The sequence below is a fragment of the Periplaneta americana genome, chromosome 7 (assembly GCF_040183065.1).
Source record: "Periplaneta americana isolate PAMFEO1 chromosome 7, P.americana_PAMFEO1_priV1, whole genome shotgun sequence".
In the NCBI taxonomy this organism is placed as follows: Eukaryota; Metazoa; Arthropoda; class Insecta; order Blattodea; family Blattidae; genus Periplaneta; species Periplaneta americana.
The window spans coordinates 97,828,424-97,841,163 of NC_091123.1; positions in this window are offsets into that span (position 1 = coordinate 97,828,424).

The following is a 12,740-nucleotide window of genomic DNA, read 5'->3' on the forward strand; positions in this document are numbered from 1 at the left end:
ACGCCCCTTTTTTAAATGCCCAATTCAACTTATTAAATATGTTATAATTTCTGGGCTATTTATTGGAATATTTTGACCGGGTAAATTTCTTTGCTGTTGTTGGTGCTTCTGGATACTCTGAAACTGCAAAGAGCATAACACAGCCCAGTGGAAAGCACTCCTGTTTTGTTTTGAATAACCTCGTGTAAATTTTGTTGCAAAAAGAATCTTTGTGGTGTTATTTGCGTCAGTTTTATTCAGCATTATTAGTGTGTGTATGTGTGTGTGTGTGTGTGTGTGTGTGTGTGTAGTAAAAATGGGCAGATTAAAGAAGTTTGGCAAAAGAAAACCAGTGTTTAATGGTAATGTAAGTAAAAGCAAACATAATATAAATGAACATAACCTGTCAGAGCCTAGCTGCAGTAGAGAAGTACATTCAGCTTCTGCAAGAAAATTGTCTCACATAAAACCAGAGTGTGATGACAACTTTTATTTTAGTGATGAGAGATATTCAAAGGGTTTTATCATTGTGGACATTCAATTATTATCTAATTTGGTGAAGAAAACTGTACAGTGTAAGTATTGTAGTGGCGTCGACTGTGTTGAACTTACAGAAAATAAAAATAGTAGGGGAGGGCTTGCAACTAAACTGTCTGTTGTTTGTAATAAGTGTAAAGAGTCTGCTTCAAGTATGACATCCAATAAGGTAGGGAAAACAAAATGTTATGAAGTAAATTTAAGATTTGTATATGGAATGAGAAGTATTGGCAGAGGCAGGAAGCCAGGACAAACTCTGTGTGGTATAATGGATCTCCCACCACCAACTGCCAAATTTAATTTCTGCACTTCCCAACTGTTGAAATGTCTGGAAGAAGTAGCAAAAAAATCTATGACAAATGCTATAGAAGAAGCAGTGGCTCTAAATGAAAACAGTAGGGGCATAACTGCTGCTTTCGATGGGTCCTGGCAGAAGCGAGGCCACACTTCCCTCAATGGTGTCATCACTGCAACTTCACTAGACAATGGGAAAGTAATTGATGTCGAATGTTTGACAAAATTCTGCCATAATTGTAAATCAGACCAGCCTGGACATGTTTGCATGAAAAGTTATGATGGCTTCAGTGGTGGGATGGAGAGCGATGGAGTAGTAAAAATTTTTCAGAGGTCTGAGAATTTATATCAGGTCAGGTATGTGAATTACTTAGGAGATGGGGACTCAAAGGGATATAAGAAAGTTGAAGAATTAAATGTTTATGGGAATGTGGAAGTAAGTAAGCTGGAGTGCTGTGGACATGTGCAAAAGAGAATGGGAACAAGACTAAGAAAATTATGTAAAGACATGAAAGGTAAAAAATGTTCTGATGGTAAACCGCTAACAGGGAGAGGGCGGCTAACAGATAGTGCAATAGATCAGTTGCAAACCTATTATGGACTGGCCATAAGGAGGAATGCTGGAAAATATGTAGAAAAAATGAGGTCTGAGGTTTATTGGCTTGAGAGGTGGCAAGATATTCAAAATTACCCGAAACATACAATGTGGTTGCAATAGGAAGGAGAATGGTCTGCACAAGAGGGAAATAAATTGCGAAGAATAAAGAGTACTGTTCGATTTTGGGATTCGTCCACAAGAGCGTCACGACACGAAGAAGTTTTACCACCCGGTTGAGGATTGGCCACTGTCATCTGACACATGGCCATCTCCTACGTGGCGAGCCCCAGCCGGAGAGTGATATATGTTATGTTCCTCTTAAGGTGGAACATTTTTTTATTGCATTGTAGAAAATATGACCGTGTCCGTGGGCAATATGGAATTCGGCCGATTCTACCTGACGGTTTGGAAATGATTTTAAATGTACAAATGCAGTTCTGAGATTTTTATTGAATACAGGACTTGACAGGATGATTTAGTTCTTTATTGACCCGTTTTACTTATCCTCCGGACCCTTTACATCCGGAGGTTACATTTGTTGTTTAGTATATGTTTTTAACAAACTTGACATTTTGGACCTTTTACGTCCGAGTGTTTTAGAAATGCGCCAGATAATTTATTTTTGGTTGCATTTGTTTTATTATTCTATTATTTTTTTTTAAATACTAGCTATGGTCTGAGAACTGCTCACTTTTATGAATTTTATACATCACCTTGTTGAAACTACATTTGTGTGCCTCGTTTTAACAGTGACAACGCTTTTTAGTTTTTTTAAAGCATTCTGATTATTGTGTTGTGTTTCTGTTTTGTGAAGGATTTTAGACAAGGGCGCAAATAACCATAGTAGCTGACGCGCCCTTTTTAAATCCCACTACTACTACTACTACTACTACTGCTGCTGCTGCTGCTACTGCTGCTGCTGCTACTACTACTACTACTACTACTACTACTACTACTACTACTACTACTACTACTACTACTACTACATATGGAAGGGAAATTTCAGTTTTCAAGCTGAGAGATCTTATAGAACTGTTGGAGTTCTTGCCTGACAGGGAAAAGACCTTTTTTAATCTACGACCAATAGTGAATAATCTTGATGTCAATGTTGAATGTGTATAGATAAATCCATATTACGAAATTACTTCAGTTACAGAAACTCTTGTAGTTGTTTTTTCCTAAAATAGTTCAACTTAATTTTAAAAAAATTCGCAACTCACAATGAATATATTTGTATATATATATATATAGGATTTAGATAAAATCTTCATAAAGTAACATGTACTCATAATTTTTCTGCGAATATTAAGATATCCCCTGAGTAAGTTTTTATAGAATGTCTGCACTTTATGTTTGATAATAATTTGTAAATGTATCAAGTTTCACAAAACTAAATTTTTCTTCTAACTACCGCTTTGTGCCGTAGGTCCTTATGAAACTAGGTGCTTCAATTGTTTTACAGATATTCAGGCTTCAAGAGATACAATAATAGTAGTAGTAGTAATAATAATAATAATAATAATAATATATTATTATTATTATTATTATTATTATTATTATTATTACTATTATTACTATTATAAATTTAATATTATCCCCTGATTGAGGCTCTACCTGATTGTACATCTATTATCAGGCATTACATCTCATTTGACGATAAGTGTCAGTGGAAGAACAATAATAAGTTTGTATACAGCTGAAGTCTAACTAGTGTACTATACAGCTAGTTAGCAGTCTATTCAATGGAGGGGGAGAAAAACTGCTACTACATTCATTATCTACTGTCCTAGTTACCACATAAGTGGTGCCTTCTTGGTATCACTAGTGAGGTTCAGACCTGTCTTCGGACGGTTGACTAAACAACATTTAATGAACAACTTCGTGAAGGAGAATAGTACCATTTCACATTTTTGACACATGCTCGCTACAATAAATGTAACTGCGTACTAGGATTTATTAAAAACCTGTAGTTTTATTTTATTAACTAGCCGTACCCGTGCGCTCGGCTGCACTTGTTAGATATAAATATAAAGTAATTACATACTTAAAATAGGACATGTGGTCGAGGAAACTTTCGTGTTTGATAGAGGGATAAACCGTTTAATATGTTACTTAACTTAAATTATATTTAAATAATTAAAATGCGATCATTTTGGCCCAGAGACCACTCATTTTGTGCATTGATAATTCCTTTAACATGTTTCTTAAGTGTTATTACATGCAACCATAGTTTAATGAAGATTGACATATCATTTAATTTTAATGTGTACATTTTATATTACTTGGTATATGTTTCAGAAGTGACTGTAATAACATTGTAGAATTATGTCCATCTAGAGAAACTACAATTTCCAATGGGGAAATAATAATTAAACAATTAATTAGCTTCCGATATTACTTCATACAAACACAGAAACATTCTCTGTAGGCTATGTTTAATAGCTTTCGATTGTTGTTGTCCAAGGCCCCTTATAGAAGAAGTCATTTGTTCTTATTCCAGTACACAGCTTTAGATGGCGTTGTTATTGTAATTTTAAAACTCATTTATCTCATTAAGTATCAGTCCTATCGAACTTTTGTATAGAATAAAACTTAACGGAAATTATTGTTCAAGAAACGTTTGTTATGTGACATTTTTCATGAAAATTAATAATAAGGGAGATATTTCGATTCATTTAATTCAAATCCCCTTATAACCTCCCTTTTAAATAAAGTATTTTGAATGCCATGTAGCCTAAAATCTAAGTTACATCGAACTTAATTTATATTACAATTTTAATATAAATCGGTTCAGCCATTATCGCGTGAAAAGGTAACAAACATCCAAACAGACAGACAGACAGAATGACAGACACACAGACAGACAGACAGACAGACATACAAAGAAAAATTTCAAAAAAAGCGATTTTCGGTTTCAGGATGGTTAATTATACATGTTAACACTAATTATTTTTGGAAAATCAAAAATTACCAGAAAAATTTTGGCTACAGATTTATTATTAGTATAGATTAAGTGCTTATCAAGATTCCATCAGAATTAATACAAGAGGGTGGAAGTGCAATACCAGTCTTGTACTTGCTATTTGGGAAAATTAAATTGTACCAGAACAATGGAAGAAGTCCATAATTGTACCTGTCTTTAAGGAGGAGGAAAAGACTAACCGTAGTAACTTTCGAGAAATATCACTTTTATTGACGTCGTATAAAATTCTGTCCAATATTCTTTTGAGAAGATTAACTCCAATTGTAGGTGAAATTATTGGGTATCATGAATAATTGTTGTAGGCGTTATTGATCAGTTTTGTATTCCATAGATGTTGGAAAAAAATTGGGAGTGTAAGAGCACAGTACATTAGTTATTCATAGATTTCAAAAAGACATATGACTGGGTTAAGAGAGAAGGTGTACATAATATGCTTATGAATTTGGCAACCGAAGAAACTAGTTAGATTAATTAAAATGCGTCTCAGTGAAACGTACAGAATAGTCCATATAGACCAGTTTCTGTCGGATGCTTTTCCAATTCACAACGGGCTAAAGCAAGGAGATATACTATTCCCTTAACTTTTTAACTTTGCTCTAAAATATGATATTAGGAAAGTCCAGGATGATAGAAAGGGTTTGGAATTAAACGAATTCCATCAGCTGCTTGTTAATGCGGATGATGTGAATATGTTAGGAGAAAATCCACGAACTCTTAGGGAGATATTTCCAAGGACAGGCAAAATGTGAGATAAGGCAGTCATCAAAGGATGTAGCAGAGCTAAGAGTGAATCTACGTTTGGTGCTAATTCACACACAGAATATTTACTCAAATGAAATTTGACCCATGAACTATTGACGTAACGGAGAATGCATCCAAATAAATTGAACCAAGAGAAAATCAGAACAAAAAACATTCAGACATATTACTTTGTTTAATTGTATGCGTTGATAATACACTAATTTAAGTGGAACAATGTTTTGAATAGTTTACATATCTCGTGAAATACTGTAGTCCTATTTTATTACAGAAACCGAATCTTGGACGGAGTTCTTCAGATTTGAATGTTGTAATCATGGGTCTAGGAATTCCCGTCACCGGAGATGTCGTCATTATGGTTTCTTGTCACCGATTACATTTTAGTCACCGGTGTTCTTGTCACCGATTTCATTTAATACTTTATTAATGTTTTATTGGAAAATGTAATGGAATTTAAATGTCATTTTAAGGTTGTTTCCATTGATACAAATATAAGTATTTAGCAAAATAATTTTAGGTGTAAGGTGACGTTCTTACTTATTTTAGTTATTATACAAATTTATTACACTGATGATCCATCACGAAGGGGACTTCTATTCAGTAGTAATGTTATGGGCTTTAAGGTTATTGCGAAAGTCACTCCCCACCCCGTGAAAAGAAGAAAGTGGAGAATTTACACAGAGGGATTAGTAAGACCGCAGAACGATGCCGTCCACACCTGTGGAGAAACGGTTAGCGCGCCTGGCCACGAAACCAGGTTGCCAGGGTTCGATTCCTGGTCGGGGCAAGTTACTTGGTTGAGGTTTTTTCCGGGGTTTTTCCTCAATCCAATATGAGCTAATGCTGGGTAACTTTCGGTGCTGGACTCCGGACTCATTTACCGCCATTATCACCTTCATCTTATTTAGACGCTAAATAACCTAAGATGTTGATAAAGCGTCGTAAAATAACCTACTAAAAAAAGAACGATACCCTGATTATAAAGAAGATGGTGATATTCTCACATACCTCAGAGCCATCGAACACAGTTTGGGTGGCAATTTCGAAACATGAATCATGTAACATTTTATACTGTGTTTACATTTTGTAACATTAATCACATAACATTTTATACAGCACACCTATGAATATTTTACTAGTAAAAATAAATTATTATTTATAAGAAAATCTGTATTGTTGACCAAAATATCGGGTGACCAAAAAGTCGAAGTAACCAAAACACCGGTTGACAAAATTGCAGTGACTAGGTGATACAATGACGAGAGTTCCGGTGCCCAGAATTCCGCTTCCCGTAACCACAGGCAATCGAATATTCAACGACACGTCCTTCGTCTTTGGATTCATTATAATGCCTTTGTGAAATATTTTGCAGCCTTATATGTAAGTTTTTATATTTTCGTTTTTGTGGTTCTTTTACTCTACGTCCTAGATCCAACTCCCGGATCATTGTGTCAGCATCGGATTGCTCTTTCTTTAAATAATGTGTAGGTATGTATATAGTGGCATGTTTCTTACAAACAATGTTCTGGAATCGGTTGTGCCATGCTTCTTTGCTGTTACTCGTGCGTGGTTGATTGGATCTAGCTGCTCCGAACTGATTCCATAAGTGAGGAGAATATCGAGCTTCTGCAGCAGGCCGACGACCTCTTGCAGTAATCCCAATGTAGGTGGCAATGAAATATTTGACGAAATCTGTCATCCGTCTGGGCATGGTCTCGAGAACTGTATGAAAACACGCTGGTACATCTTCGACAAAAACAAATTCTAAAGACAGCAATTCACCGAAAGATTGTCTGATGGTAGTATCATGTAACAAATATTACCATAGAAACTTTATCGCAATCGGTGAATTTTCCGTGAGTGAGGGTGTGAATGAAAACCGTTGAATGTAATCACTTTGGGCGAATATTTCTGAATTAATATTCTTGGACGAATTTTTTGGGTGAATTTTCTTTTTGGCCAACTTCCATTGAGCGGATTAGCCTGGTTCGGGGAATCTAGCTTGGCAACAACTTGTTTCATCTGATTTACCTTAATACACCTGAAGCTGTTTCAGCATACGATTATTGATTACATGACATTTTTTGGAGCCAGAAGTGATGAAAAATTGACATTGGGTAAGTTTGTATCAACTGGAAAAGGATTTGTATATATATCCACATCAATTTTCTCTTATATACAAATGAAGATGTTTTTTCTGGTACTTTAAATGTTCAGAACAACCTCTGTAATTAGTTGTGTTTTGTCCTTTACAATTTACGCACACTGGTGGTACGTTATTACGTGTGTTTCGGTTTGAAGTGGAGTGAATTCCATCGCATTTAACACACCGGTCTCCTTTAGGGCATAGTTTTTATTATTACCATGTTCCTGACAGTTTCTAAATTGGATAATGTCTCTTTTAGATTCAGGAGGCTTTACTTTATTACAGAATAATACAATCTATTTAAAGGGTATATAATTTCATTTTACGTTGAAATTAAGGTCTATGAAAAATAAATAAATAAATAAATAAATACATAAATAAATAAATAAATAATAGGATTATATATTGGAATCATCTGCAGAGGTTAAAATCCTTGTTCCCACAACTCGTTCATAACTACATTGATGTCACATGAAGGATATAAGTCTGTAATCACAACTCGAAAACTGCGTCCATTCTTCATTTGAAATCTATGATATTCAGTTTAATATGTTTCAAAATATTTTATAGCATTTCTGTATCCTTCAACAGATCCCAAAGAAAATTTTACCCTGTGATTAACCAGAGTAATACGTTTAAAATTACCCATATTTTCCGTGCTTAAGTTGGAAAGAATTACATTTATGTTTGATACATTGTTTACATTAATTTCTATAGGAGGAGTATTGATTGATTTTTGATTAGAACTATTGCTGTGCTCCATCTAAGTTTGATAATAGTTCAAAAGGATTTGGAGAAATATGTACACTTACTATTACTTTCAGATGCTGATGTTAATCGTTTTCGTTTTGTCTAATGTTGTCACCTTCATTGACTACTATCATGATGAGATTATGCTAGCAATGCAGAATCAATTTCTATAGAGTGTACTTTAGTCAAACGTCTAGATAACACATACATAATTAAATATTACAACAGAAACAAAATAACACTTAAAACACTCAACTTAAAATTTTGTGTGCAGATTTGAACAATCTCAATTAATTATAATGTGGAGGCACAACATCTAGCTTCACACGTTGTGCTGTATATTATGACAAAGATAAGAAGTTGAAACAAATTGTTCGAATAAGAGATAAAGGAAGACGAAATTTTGTCTCTGTCTTCCTTTTATGTAAAAAATGTATTGTGTTATCAATTCATAGTATAAGCATTATATATAATTATATTGTGACAGCTGCAACGGGGTTCGAAGACGCGTCCGACAGGGCGCGCGGCAGACGAAACTCTGGTACTGGGAGCATCTGCATGCTGAAGGGCAGAGGGGGTGTATTACGTCAACGCGGCGGAGAGGAGAGGCTAAGTCGTCCGTGTTTTGGGCGGGTTGCGCGCGCGTCTGGTGCGTGCGGAGTGAAGAAGGGTCCGGATTGTTCGAGTGCTTTCTCTGGAGTGCTATCTCTGGACACGCGTCGAACTTTCCACGCTACGTCGCTGTGGTTATAAAAGAAGAAACGCGAGTGAACTCGGACAGTGTGATTCATGATTAGTCAGTCAGTAAGAAAGAAAGAAGAAACGCGAGTGAACTCGGACAGTGTGATTCATGATTAGTCAGTCAGTAAGCCAGTCTTGTGTAGCAGTGAAGCCAGCTTCGAGACCAGAGCGCGACTTGAGTTGTGTACGTAACTGTGGAGCCTGAAGCCCGGAGTTCGAGTGCAGTGGACCGCAGTTGGGGGACCTGAGTTCGAAGTTCAGCGGATCGTCTCTGAAGGTCTGTGGTTCAAGATTCTGTTTATGCGAGTGACTGAGCTAGAAGAACTAGCCAAAACAAACGAGCTGTGAACTGAGAATTGACAGTTCTGATTTGTAAATATTAGTTAAGATTAACAGTTCATTGTTGTTCGTAATAGTCCAAGTAAACTGTCATTGTCGTCTGTGGAGTGCACTAACGAATACTGTGTTACTGTGTAGAAAGTAAAGAGTTATTGTTGGAAGAATAAAATTACATTGTTGAGTTGAAATAAATTTACAATATTATTAATTTTCATAGTGTGCGGGTGCTAGTGTAAAGGGGGTTAAGTCAATATTACTCACTTTTCAGGAGAGCAAAAACAAAGTTTGAACCTTCCTCATAAATCAGGATATAAATAGTTCTACACGAAAACTGGCTGTAAATGTGCAGATATATGTTTACTTGGCTTATGATACATTCATTCATGATATTCATCAAATGGTGCCAAGTAATTAACTAATATTATTGGGTAATCACTGACATAGCCCCTTTAGCACAAAAAAGCTGTAACTTAACCCTTTTGGTTCTATCATTTTATTGAGAAAATTATCAATATAGAATAACAAGAGATCAATTTTTTAATTATTTAAACTGACTGAATGCTACAACAATATAAATATTAAGTAAAAGTGCCAATAATAACTTTAATTTGACAATTACTGGAAATATTTCAATAGTTTATTTTGATGTTTTCACGAAAAATGAGTTCTTTTTCTTTGATGGAATGAATAATGATTAACAATAATACAGCAATTTAATTATAAAGTAGAACATGTCAACAACGCTAACATGACAACATATTTTAAGATTCTTGTGTTTCATCTTCACCCGAAAGAACGTCTAGTAAATCTTCTTTTTTTAGATTTTGATAAAATACCCAAAATATCTTGAGGATGTAACGAAGAAAATCTTGGAAATTCTCTTTCTTCTCTTTACTTATGCTCGGAGGCCCGTCATGTATGGGAAATGGTATGCGTTCAGTGATTTCACGGCCTCTAAGGCAGTAGCTCACTTCCTTAAAAGGAGTCTCTTCATTCAGATCTGTTTTTACGTCACCAGGTACTTCCTGCCGTGTTACTAATGAAACCAACGTCCCTCTTACAACTCAAATTGTTCACCTTTAGAATTCTTCCTTCCTGCCTGTAGCACTGTATCACAGAGGGCTACAAAATCATAGAAATCTGATTGTTGCATCTCTGTCACTTTGAATGGTGTGTTCTTTCCACACATTCTATCTAGCTTATACTAGCCATGAAGGTGGTATATTTGGAACATACTTGTCTTCTTTTTTTCCCTCAACAACTGAGTGGTCCGAGTCACATCCCAAGTGGGTGTGACCTAGAACCAGAACTTTGTGGTCAATCTGTTTTATTTTGCTGGTTTCCATTGTCATGAATGCAAAAAAACATAGCAACAATAACTGTTTTTATTTTGACCTCCTGCTGTATCGGAATAGATAACAGCCTGTTCTAATCTGTTGTTTTCATTTGAAGACAAATATTTGTACAAACATGAGACAATTTGATTTGCATCCCCTTCTGGCTAAAGCTTCGTGTCACATAAAACATCGAGGCTGACCTATGTTACAATCATGAATTGTCAAATTATATGTTCATAAATGCCTTCAATTGACTCTCAAGAGGCATTGCTGCAAGTTGAAAACTACAGTATCCTCGTTTTGACTCTCTCTTCTTGACTTCTCTTTGTCAGCTGCTTTGGATAGGTAGTTTTGATAGCATCTTCTTGATGTACTCTCAGAGCATCTTTGATTATGAGCTTTTGATCTTCTGGAGCTACCGCCAGCTGCATTTGAAACTTGCCACACTTGGCACATGTATCTTTATTTGGTATTTTTATTGCGATATTCTGTGGGTGAAATATTTCTTCGTACTTGGGACGACCAACAGGATTGATGATTTTTGGTTGTCCTTGAAATTTCTCGCACAGTTTCTTCAATGTATAGTAGGGAGGTAGGAATTTCTTCTCAGAATCCCTCCTTGCGTAATGGCGCTCGTATTTTGGAACAGAGTAAATATGCTGATGAACTTTCTCAATAGCGTCCTCAGATCACTTATTTGAAGAAGGGTGTAGTGCTCTGTAGTTAGGAGAAGTTATTCCAGATGTTGAGGCTCCCATTGTATGAAGATTTATATCCAAGAACATTTTAGACTCCCCTAAGTTTTTAGGAAACACCTTTTGCACATAGGCTCTAATTTATTATCTATTTGCAGCTGGTGGTCCTAATCATAACTCACATATCTAAACGTTTGTTTATTTGGAAATAGAGTCTTCTCTTTGCAGTAGTTGGTTCTTTGAATCGTACAAGTCCACACACATATTCGACCCTTTTATCATAGAACTGCAATCCCTGTACTCTCGGAACATTTTCTTCCTTATATTGTCCTTAAAACGAAACGAACACTTCATTCTACATTCACTCGAAGGAACAATTTTCCATTTCTCAGTGACATATTCTACACCCGTGTTCCCTTTTCTCTTACTATCTTTTCTTGCTTTTCTAGTATTTCTTTAGGAGCTTTTCGTTTCGTTTCATCCGGGCAGGCTGGACTACTCTTTTCTCAATCAAGTCGTCAGATTGTTTATTTCCATCTATGCGTTCGTCATTACAAACTACTGGCATATGTGTAGTATTACTACGTACTGATGGATCTTCTTCTGAGTCACAAGAAGACATGTCCATATCAGTCTTGTGGTATAAAATCAGGATCGATATTCACTACTACTAAATGTATCTAGAAATTCCTCGGGTACATCAGGTGGAGGGCTGCTACCTGAAAATGTTAGGCCTATGTTTTATTTAACGGCGCTCGCAACTGCGGAGGTTATATAAGCGTCGCCGGATGTGCCGGAATTTTGTCCCGCAGAAGTTCTTTTACATGCCAGTAAATCCATTGACATGAGCATGTCGCATTTAAGCACACTAAAATGCCGTCGACCTGGCCCGGGATCGAACCGCAACCTTGGGCATAGTAGGCATAGAAGGCCAGAGCTATACCAACTCGCCAATCAGGTCGACTGCTACCTGAATGTGGAAAGGTTAACAAATGGGAGTTCTTACTTGAAAGAGAACAATATTCATTACTTTTTAATTGGTTATTTAAGGACGCAGTATCAACTACGAGATTATTTAACTTCGATGTAATTTTTATTACGCGATTATGTTTGGCGTAGTAAGTCCGATGAATCGACATGGATTGTCCAACATTCGTTTTAAAGTAGGAGAAAACTTCGGTAATACCTAACCACATTGTAAACATATTGTAGCATCTACTACAGTTTTAATTTTCTCCTGTCGCCAATCATATCTCTGTGCATTATGTGAAAATGTCAATCAGTTAAAGGGGATAAGTCAACATAACCTCCCATACAAATAAAATTCCACGGTACAAACAGAGTCAAGTGAACTTAACCCCCTTCACACATTAATGTCTGACTTGCGAAAAGAGTTATGTAAACTTGTCTCATTCGGCACATAACATAATCCCTTTGTCACAAAATATGGAGCACTGCAACTCCGTCATCGATGGAAGAATCACATAACCCCTTTAACATAAGGTAGAAGTAATCGTGGGAAGTTAAAATCTGCACTTATCTCATTTTAGCCAATTTCATACTTAACCCCCTTTACACGAGC